General features: G+C 51.4%; 1 long non-coding RNA gene across 1 annotated transcript; it reads right to left on the bottom strand.

Moving 5' to 3' along the window:
- Positions 1-8,705: 8,705 nt before the first annotated feature.
- Positions 8,706-17,095, bottom strand: LOC129548781 (uncharacterized). Its single transcript, XR_008684403.2, has 3 exons — positions 16,876-17,095; positions 11,815-11,884; positions 8,706-11,733 (listed from the first exon to the last, which is right to left on the bottom strand). It is a non-coding gene; the product is annotated as an uncharacterized LOC129548781 (long non-coding RNA).
- Between the last annotated feature and the right edge of the window lie 111 nt (positions 17,096-17,206).

Raw genomic sequence — 17,206 nt, 5'->3', positions numbered from 1 at the left:
ACCAGGCTTGGGCAGAACCGGTTTCCCTTTGAAAACAAGCAGCTGCTGTTCCACTGCATTCGTTTTACAGGCGCCTCCTCTGAGAACCAGAATTAGAGACCAGCCCCCCCAGGGGGGGTGGGAAGGCTGGTTTTCACTCCTCCCCAGGGTCCCCCACAGGTGAAGCACCCAACCACGGTCCAAAAGAACACTGTGACTTATCGGCCTCCAGACCTGGTATTCTTGGAGCCCAGGCCCCTCTTCCACAACCCCGCAGAATTGCTGTGGCTCAAGAATGTCATTTGCATCTCTACCGAGCCAAATGTCAGCTAAAAACCCACCCCACTCCCCGCCTTGGGAAATCCTTGCCTGGGAAGATGACAAGCCTTTGGCCACAATAAACAAAACGACTCTCATCATGTGAGCCACGTGTGGCTCCCAGGATGCCATAACCCTGGCAATTATTTTCACATTGCTGCTGGAGAAGCTGTGTAGGGAATGGTAATGTCTTGGTGCCCATTTGGCAAGGACCGTCCAGAGATCCCAGTGGGATGGGGGTGGTTAGCAGAGGGGAGACAATACCTGTATCCTGGTGGGGGTGGGGGCAGGGCAGGGGGAGGAGAGGGAAGCACGTGCAGGGCAGGTGGGGGGAGAAAGCTGGAGCTGGCATGAATGGGAACTAGAGCCTGTTGCCTGGATACAGGTCGTGTGACTGTGGGCAGCATTCTGGGAGTGCCTAGGCAGGCATTGAGAACAAACAGAAAAAGCAGGATGAGAACCCCAGATTCAGACAGGTCCGGCAGACACACGCCCCCCACACCAGAAACTTCCCTTGCTCTCGGCAGGAAGTCGGTGCCCAACGCCTGCCAGCCAACTGTTCCTCGGCCCCCTCTAGCTAGCTCAGCAGTTTCCTTAAGCCTCGTTCCTCTCGTGTGGGGCTCACAATTCTAAAATAAGGCTCTGGGGGTGGGGGGCCTTGGCGACAGGGGTGGGAGAAGCAGAGGAGTCCAGCTGGGCCTGGACTCCTGGGACCCACCTGCTCCAGAACCCGCTTTGGTGGCATCTTCCCTGGTCTGGGTCGTGCCCCGAGCCCTTGAGACAAGCCCAAGAGTGAAGCAGGTGCTTCTGAAGAAGCGAAGTCCTGCACGCCGACCAAGTGTGCCTTCCATGCCTCGATGCCGTAGCCTTGCCCTTGGCAGGGTCCCCGGCCCTCTCTCACCCGCTGGCCCGGGGGCCTGCCCAGCCTCCTTTAGCCCCTGCTCAGCCACCCTTTAGGCTCAGGCTCTGTATCAAGGAAGGTCAGGGGAGAGCTGCCGAGGGAACAGAAGCCCCTCATAGCTCTGTGTCTGGGAACCCAAGTGTATACCAACCAGGACGCTGGGGGTTCTGGGAGGTGGAGGTCCCGGGGGGTAAGGACCTGGGCAGGGCCATGACTTCTCTGCCATCCGTCCTTCCTGCTTCCTGCGGCCATTTCGACCTCAGTGTTTCCTTTCCCTCGGCTTGGGGTCACCCAGGCCAGCTCAGCCCAGCCTTGCTGCTTCCCCTGGTGCTGGGAATAGCCATTTGGGCTGATTTTTCACTTCTCTGTTTGATACACACTTCCTTTCCCCTGACCCTGGGGCTCCTGGCTGAGCCACCTGGGAGCCAGTCCCGGCGGGACACACGTGGCCTCTCCCTCAAAGAACCCTGTAAGTCGACGAGAAAGACCTTGACTGGTGGAGGGAAGAGGAGGGTAGTTTTTTTTTTTAACTAATTACTGAGATATTGCTTGGCCAAAAAGTTCATTCAGACTCAGTACAGAAAACTCGAATAACTTATAATTGTAACAGAGATCCTTTTTTTTGTTTTGTTTTTGTTTTGCCACGTGGCTTGTAGAATCTTAGCTCTAACCAATCAGGGATGGAACCAGGGGCCCCAGCATGGAAGTGGGTGCACCAAGTCCTAACCATTGGACAGTCAGGGAATTCCCAAACTTCACCACTTTAATGCGTGCAATTTAGTGGGTTTTAGTACATTCACAAAGTTGTACAAACATCACCACTACTTCTAGAATATTTTCATCACCCAAAATAAAGCCCATGCCCACTAGCAGTTACTCTCCACTTCCACCCCACTCCCATCCCCTGGCAAACACTAATCTACTTTCTGTCTCCACAGGTTTACCTCTTCTGGGCATCTCGAATAAATGGCATCACACCCGTGTGCTCTTTTGAGTCTGATTTCCTTCACACAGCATAAAGTTCCCGAAGTCCACCCAAGTCGTAGCGTTATCCGTGCTTCATTTCTTTTCATGGCTGAACCCTATTCCATTGTGCGTGCACGTGTGCTAAATCGCCTCAGTCGTGCCCAACTCTTTGCGACCCTGTGGGCTGAGCCCACCAGGCTCCTCTGTCCATGGGATTCTCCAGGCAAGAATACTGGAGTGGGTTGCGATCCCCTCCTCCAGGGGATCTTCCCAACCCAGAGATCAAACCCAAGTCTCTCAGGTCTCCTGCATTGGCAGGCAGGTTCTTTACCACTAGCGCCAGCTGGGAAGCCCCATCCCATTGTACAGATGGACTGTATTTTGTTTATCCATTCATCAGTTGACGGACATTAGAGTTGTCTCCACTTTGGGGCTATTGTGAGTAGTGCTGCTATGAACACTCATGTACAAGTTTTTGTGTGCACGTGTTCTCAATGCTCTTGTGTATACACCCTCAGGCTCTAAATTTATGAAGGAAGGGAATACAAGGGAAGGGAGGGAGAAGAGAAAAAAGAACTGAGTGATTGATCTGGAGCCATGTTTTAGAGCCAGATGACTCAAACAGTCTAGACTTGTGAAGCAGTTTGGACAGATTCTGTGTGTCTCGGGATCTTTGAAGACTTTTCTACAGTAGACAGACAACATCCAACCTATAACTTAGGAAAGGGCCGGCAGTGCCACACAGGGCAAAGTGAAGCTGAGAGAGATGGGAGACAATTTAATAGCTGTCAGAGGACAGGACTTCCTTGGTGGTCCAGTGGTTGTGAATCCACCTGCCAAGGCAGAGGACATGGATTCGATCCCCAATCCAGGAGGATTCCAATTACAGAGAGGAAACTGAGACTGTGCGCCGTAACTACTGAGCCAGCATGCTGCAACTAATGAAGCCCACATAGCAACAAACGTGGCCACATGGCAACAAACATGGCCACATAGCAACAAACGTGGCCACATAGCAACAAACATGGCCACATGGCAACAAACGTGGCCACATGGCAACAAACATGGCCAAAAAAGAAAGAAAAAAAAATCAGAGGGCAGAGCCTCCCCAGCACCCTCTGTTCCTACAGAAACAGTACCCCAGTTTCCGTGGTCGGGGGAACCTCCCCCCTCTTCCCTTGCCTAAACCGAACCACACACTGCATTTCCTGGGCCTCAGTGGTTGGCCAGGGATAGACACAACCTAAGACACAGTAAACACAATGGCTCCAAGGCTTCTGCTGGAGGTAGGAGAAAAGACACAGCCACGAGGGTGGAGCTGCTGCAGCCATCTTACTTCCATGAGGGGAAACGCCTCCTGATGAGTATGGATCAAACCAAAGGACAGAGAACCAGAAGCTGTGGGAAAGAGAGGTCAGCACCAGGCCACGTTGTCTGGCCATAAAATCCAGAGGTCAAAGGGATGGGACTTAACCCCTGCACTCAGGCATTTGGACCCCTCTGGCTCCCTGACATCATCATTCTAGATCTTCTATCCCTGAGCAGCCAGGCCTATCTCTGCTCCCTCTCGGTCTTCCTGGAAATTCCAGGGCCCTAGGGGCCTCAGGGCTGGCCTGCTCTTGGGCCCACCAGGCCCAGAGCCAGCTCCAGACTCCCCCGCCCAGACCCACCCTCCTCCTCCTGTCAGCCCAGAGCCCGCCTGACAGCTGAGCACCATGCAGCTGCCCAGGGCCCCTCAGGAGTCTCTGGACAGCTGCCGGCTGTGACCCCGCTGACCCCTGTCCTTGTACACTGCTCTATGAGAGCCCAGGCGTCCGCCCCAAGCCTGGTGGGGCCCTGAAGAACCCCATCTCTCGTGCCAGCTCCACTGCTCCCAGATCTTCCCAGGGTCTGAAGCATCTCTCGCTGAGAAACAGAACTGGAGGCCTGGAGGGCCGAGTCAGTGGGCCCCACCCCAAGGAGTGAGACATGGGAGAGCCAGGCCAGTGGAGGCAGCCCCGCAGCAGCCCATCTGGCTTCTCTGCTCCCAGGAGCTGAAGGAGCCCTCAACCAGAATCTGGAAGGCTCGCCTTGACTGAGCCCTCGGGTCCACCTTCCCCTGAGATCTGGAATCCTCCTCAAATGTTCTACCCCCAACTTCACTTCTAAAATATACACACACACACACACACAGAGGCTTCCCAAGTGGCGCTGGTGGTAAAGAAACCTGCCTGTCAATACAGGAGACTTAAGAGACTCGGGTTCAATCCCTGGGTCAGGAAGATCCCCTGGAGGAGGGCATGGTAACCCACTCTAGTATTCTTGCCTGGAGAATTCCATGGACAGGGGAGCCTGGTGGGCTACAGTCCATGGGGTCACAGAGAGTCAGACATACACTTTCACACATATATAAACAACTCATACACTCAATAACAACAACAACAACCCAATCAAGAAATGGGCAAAAAAAAGAAATGGGCAGAAGACCTAAATAGCCATTTCTCCACAGAAGACATACAGACAGCCAACAGGCACATGAAAAGATGCTCAACATCACTAATTATATGCTGTTGTTTAGTCGCTAAGTCATGTCCAACTCTTTGTGACCCCTTGAACTGTAGCCCGCCAGACTCTATTAGAGAAATGCAGATCAAAACTGCAATGAGGTACCACCTCTCAGAAGTGGTCAGAAATTAAAAAGTCAGTGGTCATCATTAAAAAGTTTACCAAAAAATAATCTACAAGTAACAAATGCTGGAGAGGGTGTGGAGAAAAGGAAAAGTTTCTACACCATTGGTGGAAATGTAAATTGGTGCACCCACTATGGAGAACAGTATGGAGAGTCCTCAAAAAGCTAAAAACAGAATCGCCATATGATCCAGCAATCTGACTACTGGGCATAAATATGGACAAAATTATAATTCAAAAAGATGCATGCAAATTAAAAAAAATATATATATATATACAGGCACCCCTGTATATATGTTCATAGCAGCACTATTTACAATAGCCAAGGCATGGAAGCAATCTAAATGTCCATCGATAGATGAATGGATAAAGAAAATACGGTAGGGATTTCCCTGGTGGTCCAGTGGTTAAGACTCCCGACTTCTGAAGCAGGGGGCAAGAGTCCAATCCCTGGTCAGGGAACTAAGATCTCACATGCTGCCAAACATTAAAAAAAAAAAGTGGTATATAGATATATATATATATACCATTTGCAACAACTTAAAGATTATCATGCTAAGAGAAGTAAGAAAGAGAAAGACAAATACCATATGATATCACTTATACATGGAATCTAAAATATGACACAAATGGGGAATTCCCCAGAGATCCTGTGGTTAGGATTCTGGGCTTCCACTGCGGGGGGGCACATGTTCAATCCCTTAGTCCAGAAACTAAGATCCTGCATGCTGTAGCGTGCCAAAAATAATAATAGTAAAATGAAATTTGATGCAAATGAACTCATCTACAAATTAGAAATATACTCACAGACATAGGGAACAGACTTGCGATTGCCGAGCAGGGCATCCCGAGGAGGGATGGACTGGGAGTGTGAGATTAGCAGACGCAGATTATTATATCTATATAACCAAACCACTGCACTATTATACACAGAAATAGTTTCTGTTCCACCAGAAACACAACATTTCAAATCAACTATACGTCAATAAATTAAATTAAAAGCAAAACAAAAAAATCTCAAATGTTCTGCTCTTAGAATATTTCCAGGGACTTCCCTGGTGGTCTGGTGGTTAAGACTTTGGCTTCCACTGCAAGGGGTGCAGGGGGTGCAGGCTCAATCCCTGGTTGGGGAGCTAAGATCCCACATGGTGCACACCCAAAAAAACCAAAACGAAAATCAGAAACAATCCTGTAACAAATTCAGTGAAGATTTTTCAAATGATCCACATCAAAAAAAAAAAAAAAGTCTTTAAAAACATCAAGAAAAGAATATTTCCAATCACAGAGGTTTTCCTCTGGGGCTGGGGACTGAAGAAGCAGGGTCAGGAGCAGAAGGTCTCAGGGAATTAGTCATGTCCATTCTCACATCCTGTTTAAAATCTTTTGCCATATGCATGAATTTTTTTTAAAAGAAAGAAAATAATGTATATATATGTGCGTGCCTGCTAAGTCGCCTCAGTAGTGTCTGACTATGTGACCCTATGAACCGTAGCCTGCCAGGCTTCTCAGCCCATGGGATTCTCCAGGCAAGAACGCTGGAGTGGATTGCCATGCCCTCCTCCAGGGGATCTTCTAGACCCAGGGATCGAACCCGAGTCTCACAAGTCTCCTGCATTGACAGGCGGGTTCTTTATCACTAAAACCACATGGAAGCCCCATATATATACACAGACAACTCTCTCACCCTTCAGCTCTGTAAACCTGTCCCCTGAGGGCAAGGACTTTGTCCCGTCCCTCTAGAGTGCCTGGCACACAGTAGACCCACAAGGGATGCCCACCGAAGGAATGCGTGGTCATAACACGTCCTCACCTCCATCCACAGAAACAGATTCTTAGAGAGAAGGAAGCAGCAGCGTGCCGCCCTGGGCCTAAGCCCATCAGTTCCCGCACCCGCTCCTGTTCAGACGCCTGCCGTGCTGCCAGCTCCTGTCGGGATCTCGTCTCAGCATCGAGATACAGACTGCAACCAAAGAGAATCCCTGCTCCACCTGGAGTTTCCACTCCAAGGTAGAAACTGCAAGCTAGCAAGCATTAGCACAAATGCTAAGCAGGAAACCTAAGCAAGCCAAATGAGAAGGGGCGCCAGGGAGGGGCTGAGCGGCTGTGCCTCACACGGAGGCGGCCGGCTCCAGGCCCTTTGGCTTCCTAAACCCTGACTCCTGTTTGCCCCCTCTTTGCTGCCTCCAGCGCCCTGCCCTTCATTCATTCACATTCATGGGCATCCACTCTGGACAACCGTGGTGACAGTCCAGTCGGGGGGGGGGGGAGGGGGATATACATGAATCAGATGACGATGGCACAGAGAGAAGAGTGGTCCAGAGTTTCTCCAAGGCAATGTGACATTAACTGGGGTTGACCCCATGGCTGAGAGCTGCAGAATAAAGGGAGATGGCCCAGAGAAAGGAGAAGTCATGCAAGGTGCCTGCACCTGGAGCCTGTGTGTGTGCAGGCCGCGTCCAGAGCAGAGGGAGCCAAGAGGTGGCTTGGGGTTGGAGTCGAGCAGGGGCACTGCCCAGGGTCTGTGGCCACCGAAGCATGTGAGCAGGAGCGTGTGGCCATCAGCTCGGTGTTTTGCATCAGTCACGACATGGGATGGAGAGTGGGCAGGGACCCACTGGGATCCCCCACCGCGCTTGATGACTTGCCTGTCCTCCCCTTCCTCCCCTGCCCCCTCAGATCAACCAAGTCATCACCCTGGACCAGCCTGACCCCTCCTTCTTCTTCCTCCCTGGCCCCCTTAGCCCATTTGTCACCAAATTCCAATCTTTTGACCTCATTATCTCCAGAGCCGGCTTTTCCACCACAGCTCAGAGCCAAGTTCTGTCTCTCCTCTGAACCAACTGGCCCCAAAGTGGCCCCTGCCTCCAATCAGGCCTCTTGCCCCACCCTTGTCTCTGAATCAACCCGCCGAAGCATATTTCTCAGTCAGTTCATGGAAAAGGAAAGAAAGTTGGCCCTGAAGACTATGAAAAATGGCCAATCTCATTTATCATAAGAGAAATGTAGGTTAAAACCATACCAAGGCTTCCCTGGTGTCTCAAATGGTAAAGAATCTGCCTGCTATGCAAGAGATCCAGGTTCTATTCCTGGATCAAGGTTCAATTCCTGGGTTGGGAAGATTCCCCTGGAAAAGGAAATGGCAATCCATTCCAGTATTCTGCCTGGAGAATTCCATAAACAGAGGAGCCTGACGTGCTGCAGTCCATGGAGTCGCAGAGTCGACTGAGCGACAAACACTTTTGCTTTCCCTTTTCAAGCTTCCCTTGTCGTTAGTCAGTGTTTGCCAATCATGGTGACAACAATAGAACAGATTGGAACTTCCCTGGTGGTCCCGTGGCTAAGACTCTGCACTCCCAAAACAGGGGGCCTGGGTTCAATTCCTGGTCAGGGAATTAGATCTCACAGGCCACAACTAAAGATCCCGAATGCTTCAACTAAGACCTGGCAAAGCCAAATAAATAAATAAAATTTTAAAAAATAATAAAAAAAACTGAGAACCTGGTACCAATGAAGCTTGAGGAGAAACAGGCCCTGTGGTCCATGTGGGGACCCTGGACCTGGTACATCCCCTGAGAAGGACAAGTGGACAGAGCTGATCAAATGATAATTGTGAGTGTCCTGTGACACTCGTGTGCCTGCGTGCCAAGTTGCTTCAGTCATGCCCGACACTTTGTGACCCCATAGACTGTAGCCCACCAGGCTCCTCTGTCAAGAATACTGGAATGGGTTGCCATTTCCTCCTCCAGGGGATCTTCCAGACCCAGGGATCAAACCCACGTCTCTTATGTCTCCTGCATTAGCAGGTGGATTCTTTTTTTTTTTTTGAATACAATAACCCAATTTATTTCATTTTTCCTTTTTATGTGTCCACAAGTTTATAATAAAAATCTATGCTTACATAAATCTATAACAGTTCTTTAATTAAAAATAAAATTCTAAATAAGAAAACACCAAATTATAGCATAATTCATAGTGATCTTTTTTAGTGGCACATGAAATAACTGAGCATCTTACAGTTCCTATCAGTTTGTGTGCGTTAGTCACTCAATCGTGCCCGACTCTTTGCGACCCCGCGGACTGCAGCCCATCAGGCTCCTATGTCCATGAGATTTTCCAGGCAAGGATACTGGAGTGGGTTGCCATTTCCTTCTCCAAGCAGGTGGATTCTTTACCACTAGCACTGCCTGGGAAGCATATGACTCCTGAGTTCTTATGAACTTATTCTGCAGCTGTGCTCACGTGTGTAAAACAGCATCTATACAAGACGACACGCTGCAGCACTGCTTGTCACGGAAAGGCCTGGGGACAAGCTAAACGCCTATCAGCTGAGACCATTAGGAGCTGAAGGGCCCGTGTCTGGAGCAGAGGGAGCAGAGAAGTGGCTTGAGACTGGAGAGGCCATAGTTTAGGTAAATGATGGGGCACCCTATGTGGAATACTATGCAGCTGTGAGAAAATTACACCGAGGACAGATTCTGTGAATGGCTATGGAGTGGTCATGCTGCTGCTGCTGCTGCGTCACTTCAGTCGTGTCCGACTCTGTGTGAGCCCATAGACGGAAGCCCACCAGGCTCCCCCGTCCCTGGGATTTTACAGGCAAGAACACTGGAGTGGGTTGCCATTTCCTTCTCCAATGTGTAAAAGTGAAAAGTGAAAGCGAAGTCGCTCAGTCATGTTCGACCCTCAGCGACCCCACGGACTGCAGCCTACCAGGCTCCTCCATCCATGGGATTTTCTAGGCAATAGTACTGGAGTGGCTTGCCATTGCCTTCTCCAATGGAGTGGTCATAGTACAGCGTTAACTGGAAAAAGGCAGGTGCAGGAGAGTGAATAGCAGGGTTTCAAAAAAATGCAGCTTCCCAGCAGTGGGGCCTCGCCTCTCCCCACTCCCACCATGGCCTGCTGTACTTTGGGGCTCTCCTTGTCTAAATATTGCCATTTGTATAAAAAAGGGCTTCCCTTTTAGCTCAGCTGGTAAAGAATCCGCCTGCAATGCAGGAGACCCTGATTTGATTCCTGGGTTGGGATGATCCCCTGGAGAAGGGAAAGGCTACCCACTCCAGTATTCTGGCCTGGAGAATTCCGTGGACTGTATAGCCCGTGGGGTCGCAAAGAGTCGGACACAACTGAGCGACTTTCACTTGCATAAAAAAAAAGATGAGAGAGGGCTTGCTTGTGCAAAGAGTATCTCTAGAAGTTTTTACAAGAAACAGTAGTGGTTGTCCGTGGGGAGAAGTGATGCCTGGAAAACAAGAGTGAGAGGGAGGCGTTTGGCCCCTTGTGATTTCTAAACTGTGAACCGAATGAAAGTGCTACCATGTCGGAAAAAAGTAATTTCAATGGAAAAATGCAATTCTGGTCATATCGCACTTACACAGACCCTTGATTCCCGCCCATTCAGCAGCTAGCACAAGCTGTTGTCTGTTTTTAATTCTTCTTCTTTTTGGCTGTGCTGGGTCTTCATTGCTATGAGCGGGCTTTCTCTAGTTGCAGCGCGAGGGCTTCTCACCGTGGTGGCTTCTCTCGTTGCAGAGCACGGGCTCCAGCGTTCAGTCGTTGCGGCAATGGGCTTAGTTGTTCTGCAGCATGTGGAATCTTCCCAGACCAGGGATCGAACCTGTGTCCACTGCCTTGGCAGGCGGATTCTTATCCACTGTGCCACCAAGGAAGTCCTGCTTTTAATTATTCTTTAATAGGCAAGATTCTCGGTGGCGAGTAACAGACACTCAATTCCAGCTGGACTAAACAAAAGTCGTTAAGTTGTTGGTTCATACAATGGATCTCTGCTTCAGGCAAGACCGGATCCAGGAGCACAAGCCATGTCATTGAAAGTCATTCTCTTGGCTCTGTTTTTCTCTGTGCTGTCTTTATTCTCGGACAGGCTCTTCCCTCAGAGTGGCAGAGCTGGCCACCGGGAGCCCTGAGTTGACGTCTTGCCATTTGTCACCCTATCAATCGCACCTTATCAATCACAATATATGTTGATATATGGTGGTGAAAGTCACTTGGTCGTGTCTGACTTTTTGGACCCCATGGACTATACAGTCCATGAAATTCTCCAGGCCAGAAAACTGGAGTGGATTGCCATGCCCTCCTCCAAGGGATCTTCCCAACCCAGGGATTGGACCCAGGTCTCCCACATTGCCGGCAGATTGTTTACCAACTGAGCCACCAGGGAAGCCCTTGCTGATATATGCCTATCCCTAAACCATCCCCATCACTCAGATTGGGTAGATCAGGGTCTCAGACCCACTTTTAGAGCTTGGCAGTGGGTCAATCATACTGTGGAAAATTGATGGGTGGTCACCAGAATAAGAAGGATGGGAGCTGGGCATGGCAAATGCTGCCCCTACCCTCATGGTCTTTCCCCCCTTCTATGCCATGGTCTGCTAGACATCTCTTGTTTCCTGATCACACCGTGCATCTACTCGCACTCCTTCTGGCCTCTGCTTTTGCCCCTGCCTGCTCCCCCTGAAATATCTTTTCCATTCTCCAACTGGCAAATTCCTACTTATCCATTAACATCCTGCTCAAATATCACCTCTTCCTTGAAGCCTTCCTGACTCTTCCACCTGCTTCCCCACCACTAGCAGAACAAACCGCTCTTACTGCTGTTCTTTTTGGTTCTTCCCTCAACCCATTTCCTAGGTGGCACTAGTGGTAAACAGCCTGCCTGCCAATGCAAGAGACTTAAGAGATATGAGTTCAACCCCTGGGTTGGGAAGATCCCCTGGAGGAGGGCATGGCCACCCACACAAGTATTCTTGCCTGGAAAGCCCCATGAAGAGAGGAGACTGGAGGGCTAGAGTCCATAGGGTCGCAAAGAGTCGGACACGACTGAATTGACTTATTAATAGTACGCATGCAATCCATTGGCACTGACTGGGCCTCATCCATGCCGCCTGGGAAGGAAAAAGATAAATCAGAGCTGGCCTCTGCTTTCAGGATCTCCATTATGGCACAGAACTGGTCATTTGTTTTACCTGGGGTGTCTGTTTTCTGAGGGCTGGAACCCAGGCTTGGCCATCTGTATCTTCTCCAGTTGGCACAGCCCTAGGCACAAGGTAGATGCCAATGAGTTTTTAAAATGAATAATGACAAAGTGTCTCAAAAGTGTGGGAAGTGTTGAACACAACTTCTGCTAACTCTGCATTGCCCAGACCAAAAGACGGCCGTGTGGCTTGGAGGCTCCCAAGGAAGTGCCTGGACTGGTCCCTTCTAGGACAGGGCTGTTACAACTCTGGAAACCCCCTTGGCCCTGAGCCTGGGACCAAAAATCCAGACCCACAGAGAAGTCCCCCAGTCAGGCCCTGCCACTCAGTTCCCACAGAGGGGACCAAGGCAGAGGCAGGAGGCAGGAGCTGGGGGCACTCTGGGGGAGCTCTCATCGGGAGTCCCAGTCTCCATAGGGTCAGAGTTCCCTAAAGGCGGGTGAGGAGCGAGGAGGGCAGGGCTGGAGTTGGCAGGAGCCCAGGGGAGGAAGGAAACAAGAAACAATCAAGGAAAAATCCATCCCAGGCTGGGGGTTGGCTCAGGCCACAGGCCTCAGGCTGCCACGGAGGAGGCTTCCTAGGGGTGGATGCAGCCTGTCCCACTCCCTGCCTCCCACGGCAGGGGATGGGGGTGGGGGGAGCTGAGGCCCTTTCGGGGACCTTGTCTCCTCTCTCTTCCCCCTTGATGTCCCTTCCCCTGTGATGCCCTGTCCCCAGACCTGTCCCCAGACTCCTGGTCCCCCTCATCCCACCTGCCTCCCTAGGTCCCCAGTGGGAGGGGCCGAGGAAAGCTGGCTCCAGCCTGGGAGTCCTACCCTCCGGCTCGGTTCCTCCATCGTTCTCCCCAGATGACCCTGGAGAAGCGGGCCTCCAACTCTATCCCCCAGGGCCCTCAGGGGCTGGGGCTGCTGACGCAGGTGATTTCCAGGAAGAAGAGGCCAGGAGGGGAAGGAAGGGCTGAGTCAGTCCCTGTGTGCCGATTACAGGTCCTTGGGTGGGGGAAGCAGCTGTGGGGTTGGGGGCAGGGGGATGGCGCCTGGGCTTAGCTCAGAATCAAGGTGAGACTCCAGGCTAAGGGGAAGGGACTTGAATGACCTATTGGGGCATTTCTCCCTCCAGGCTTCCTCGCCTCTCACCTCCCCTGAACATCCCTCAGGGTCCTACCCCTTAGGCCCTAGGCTGTCCGGGACCCCTTCCGGTAAGACCAGTCCAGGCCCTGAACAGGAGGCACTTGGCCTGAGCATCCACTGTGTCAGAAACGCAGGACACCTCGATGCTCGGTTGGCCTAGGATCCCATCCTCATCACCCACACTCAGGCCTTTACGCTCAGCCTGAGACATTACATAAAAAAAAGCAATTCCAGTCAATGAAATCCTGTATTATAAATGCTCATTAACCTCAGGGCTACCATGGCAACACGGGGCGTGTCTGCAAGGATTCCTTCCATTCAGCAGAGCTGAGAGCAGCCAGCAGCAGGCTCCCCAGGGACTCCGCAGGCCCCGGCCAAGCCATACAGCTGCCTCTGTGAATGGGGAGAATGGACCGTCTACCTGAATGCTTGCAAAGCGCAGAACCCAGTGCCAGGCACAGAGAGGGCCTTGGATGTGGGCTTTGCAGGGGCTGGAACTCCGGTTGACAACAAGGGGAGTAGGAACTGTCCAGGGAGCCAGCGCTGGGTGGAACAGTGTCACATCCAGGTGGGCTTAGAACAGCCCCAGAGCGCAGGTGGCACATCCTGTGGCTTTGGGCCCTGCTTGGGAGCCCTGACCACACAGCCAGGCTGGGCAGATGACTGACTGCTGAGGGAAGGACCCAGAATTGGGTCAGGCTTGGGGGACAAATCATCACCCAAGTGCTCTGTCATCCCCAGTGCTTTCCAGTTGCCCTCCCCCATACACCAGAACTTCTCCAAAGAACTCTGGAGTTGCTTCCTGGCTTTCAGTGGCCTTGGATAAGGGTCTTTGCCTCTCCAAGCTTTCGTGCCTGTAATTTTGTCACCAGCCCTGAATGGAGCTCCTGACCTTTCCCAAGTCCCTTCCCCCAACGGAGGATGCTCACTGATGGGCAGAGAGTGGGGGCCGCGTCTCAGCGTTATTCCCACAGGCTCAGAGGAGTCATTAACAGAGTCAGCTATTCATCATTAGATTCATTCCAAGTCAGGTGGCAAGGCCATCCGCCATCCCCCAAAGCTCCAGTTATAATGTTTCCATGAAACTCCTGCCTGCAGGGACTGTGTGTTCCCATCAACAAAACAAGCACAAGTCCCTTATCTTGTTTGGGACTCATGGAACTCCACTTTTACAGGCAAGGAGGCTCTGAAGGGATTGGCCTTTTTTGGGCCAGAGAGCAAGTCGGCAGCACAGCCGACAGTGCTCAGGGCTGGGCATCGAGCTGTCACCCAACCTGGTTGTTTCGTAGGAATGAGGGGAGGGCAGGTGTGACAATGGCTGGGTGGGAAGCTTGAGTGGGGAGGAGGACCCAGAGCCAGCAGGTCTTGCCATTTCAGGCTAAGTAGATCACTGTCAGTGCCCCGAGTTTCAGTTTTCACTTCTACAAAGGGGGATAGTGATGCTGGCTCTGTCCATCTCACTGGCTCTCAGAGGATTTGAGGAGCTCAAGGGCAAAAGGCACTGGGCAAGGGGCATAGGCCGGCCTGGGTGGGTTGGTGGCTGACAAAGCCTGGGTGGTAGGAAGGGGGAAGGTACAACACTTACCCACCCAGACAACTTGGACTAGGGCCCCCTTCCTCCACTGTCCAGGTCTCAGCTTTCCTCTGAGCCACTAGGCCAGTCCTGGCAGAATCCACCTAACGATGCTCCTTGGGGAGTTGAGGGAGTAGCCAAGAAGGCTGAAGATTAAAAGTTGAAACTTCCCTGCATTTGTTTTCTATTGCTGCTGTAGCAAATCGCCACCAGCGTGGGGGCTTTGGAGTTGTTCAGTCGCTTAGTCCTGTCTGACTCTTTGGGACTCCATGCACTGCAGCATGCTGGCCTCCCTATCCTTCGCCAACTCCCAGAGCTTGCTCAAACTCATATCCATTGAACTGCTGATGCCATCCAACCATCTCACCCTCTGTCATCCCCTTCTCTTCCTGCCTTCAATCTTTCCCAGCATCAGGGTCTTTTTCAATGAGTTGGCTCTTCGCATAAGATGGCCAAAGTATTGGAGCTTCAGCTTCAGCATCAGTCCTTCCGATGAACATTCAATACCAATTTCCTTTAGGATTGACTGGTTTGATCTCTTTGCAGTCCAAGGGACTCTCAAGAGTCTTGTCCAGCACCACAGTTCAAAGGCATCAATTCTTCGGTGCTCAGCCTTTTTTTATTTTCCAGCTCTCACATCCATAAGTTGGGGGCTTAAAACAACACAAATTTATAAACTTCCAGTCCTGTTGGGGAGAAGTTCCAATATGGGTCTAAAATCAAGCTCAGTGGGCTGTGTTTCTTCCGGATGCTCTAGGGGATGACCCGTTTCCTTATTTTTTTTCAGCTTCCAGAGGCTGCCTGCTTGTGGCCCCTTCCTCCATCTTCCTAAGCAGCAACACAGCGTTTCTGCATCATCACATCTCTTTTTCTGACACTCCAGTCTCCCTCTTCCACTTTAAGAACCATCAGTCATTATTGTGCTGGACCCACCCAGATAATTTGGATAATTTCTCTGTTTTTTTGTTTTTTAAAAGCACAATACAATTTTTAAAAATTTATTTATTTGTCTGTGTTGGGTCTTACTTGCCTCACATGGGATATTTTGTTGCAGCACAAGGGCTCTCTAGCTGGGGGTGCACCGGCTTAGTTTCTCTGCTGCACGTGGGATTTTAGTTCCCCACCCAGGGGTAGAACCCATGTCCCCTGCATTGCAGGGTGGCTTCTTAATCACTGGACCACCAGGGAAGTCCCAATCTCTCTGTTTTAAAGTCAGTTGATTAGTAACTCTAATTCCATTGGCAAACTTAATTGTTCTTTGCCATGTAACAAAACACATTCACAGGTTCCCCCTCCTTCAGTTCAGTTCAGTTCAGTTCAGTCGCTCAGTTGTGTCCGACTCTTTGCGACCCCATGAATCACAGTATGCCAGGCCTCCCTGTCCATCACCAACTCCCCGAGTTCACTCAAACTCATGTCCATCGAGTTGGTGATGCCATCCAGCCATCTCATTCTCTGTCGTCCCCTTCTCCTCCTGCCCCCAATCCTTCCCAGCATCAGAGTCTTTTCCAGTGAGTCAACTCGTCGCATGAGGTGGCCAAAGTATTGGAGTTTCAGCTTTAGCATCAGTCCTTCCAATGAACACCCAGGATTGATCTCCTTTAGAATGGACTGGTTGGATCCCCTTGCAGTCCAAGGGACTCTCAAGAGTCTTCTCCAGCACCACAGTTCAAAAGCATCAATTCTTCAACGATCAGCTTTCTTCACAGTCCAACTCTCACATCCATACATGACCACTGGAAAAATCATGGCCTTGACTAGATGGACCTTGGTTGGCAAAGTAATGTCTCTGCTTTTTTAGGGGGAGCCATTACTCTGCATACTGCATTCTGCTTCTCCCCATCCTTCCCTCCCTCCTGGCTTAGCTGACCTCCACCTCCACCCTCAGCATCCTTCCCTCCTTCAGGATGCCTTTCTGACCCCCTCTCCTCGAGTCCCTCCCACATTTACAGTATGGAAGATTTTATCATCTTGGTCACATTGTACTGTCACAGCTGTCAGATCCCCTTACCTCACTACCATCCACCCTTTGCAGGGTCTGCTTTTCAGTAAATGTTTCTTCTACTGAATGAATGAACCCAACCAACCAATCAATAACCCTCCTGGTCACCGTCATCGGCGAGCCCCAGGACCTCACCCAACGTTGTAAAGTCTGAGTTCCAGTCCCACACCCGCCCCGGAAGTCACCTAGCCTGAAGATAAATACGGCAAATACGGGCGTGGCCGGGCCACTCATCCCGCGCACACCCACAAAGCCCTCTTTTCTAGAGGACCGCAAGCTCCTGAAACCTCTCGGAAATCTGTAATATATTGACGTAAGCGCCTTGGAGGCCTCATTCATTTCCTCACCGGTCACTCAATACTTTCAAGCCAGTGTCCTCCAGGGAGGGAACCCTCCAGGGACGCTCCTCTTGTGAATTCTAAAGAATTCGGTCTTCCGGCTACCTCCCCCCTCGGCCCTCCTGGAACCGAGAGTTTTGGCTCTGACGGACATAGCCGGAGTCCGCGGAGTCCAGCCCCATCACCCGACGCGGCCCGGCCCGCAGCTGATCGAGCTCGGACTGGACCCCCGGGGCCCCGCGGCTGCTGGACCCCCGCGCTGCGCCTCGGAAGAGGGAGCCCAGGCGGGCCCGCGAGTGGGGCGCGGCTGTGGGCGTGGCCTAGATGGGGCTGCCCCGGC

The sequence above is a fragment of the Moschus berezovskii genome, chromosome 25 (genome assembly GCF_049115385.1).
Source record: "Moschus berezovskii isolate FMDL1 chromosome 25, NW_MosBer_1.0, whole genome shotgun sequence".
Lineage (NCBI taxonomy): Eukaryota > Metazoa > Chordata > Mammalia > Artiodactyla > Moschidae > Moschus > Moschus berezovskii.
The sequence above is the reverse complement of the archived record's forward strand: the minus strand, read 5'-3'. Positions and strand labels throughout refer to the sequence as shown.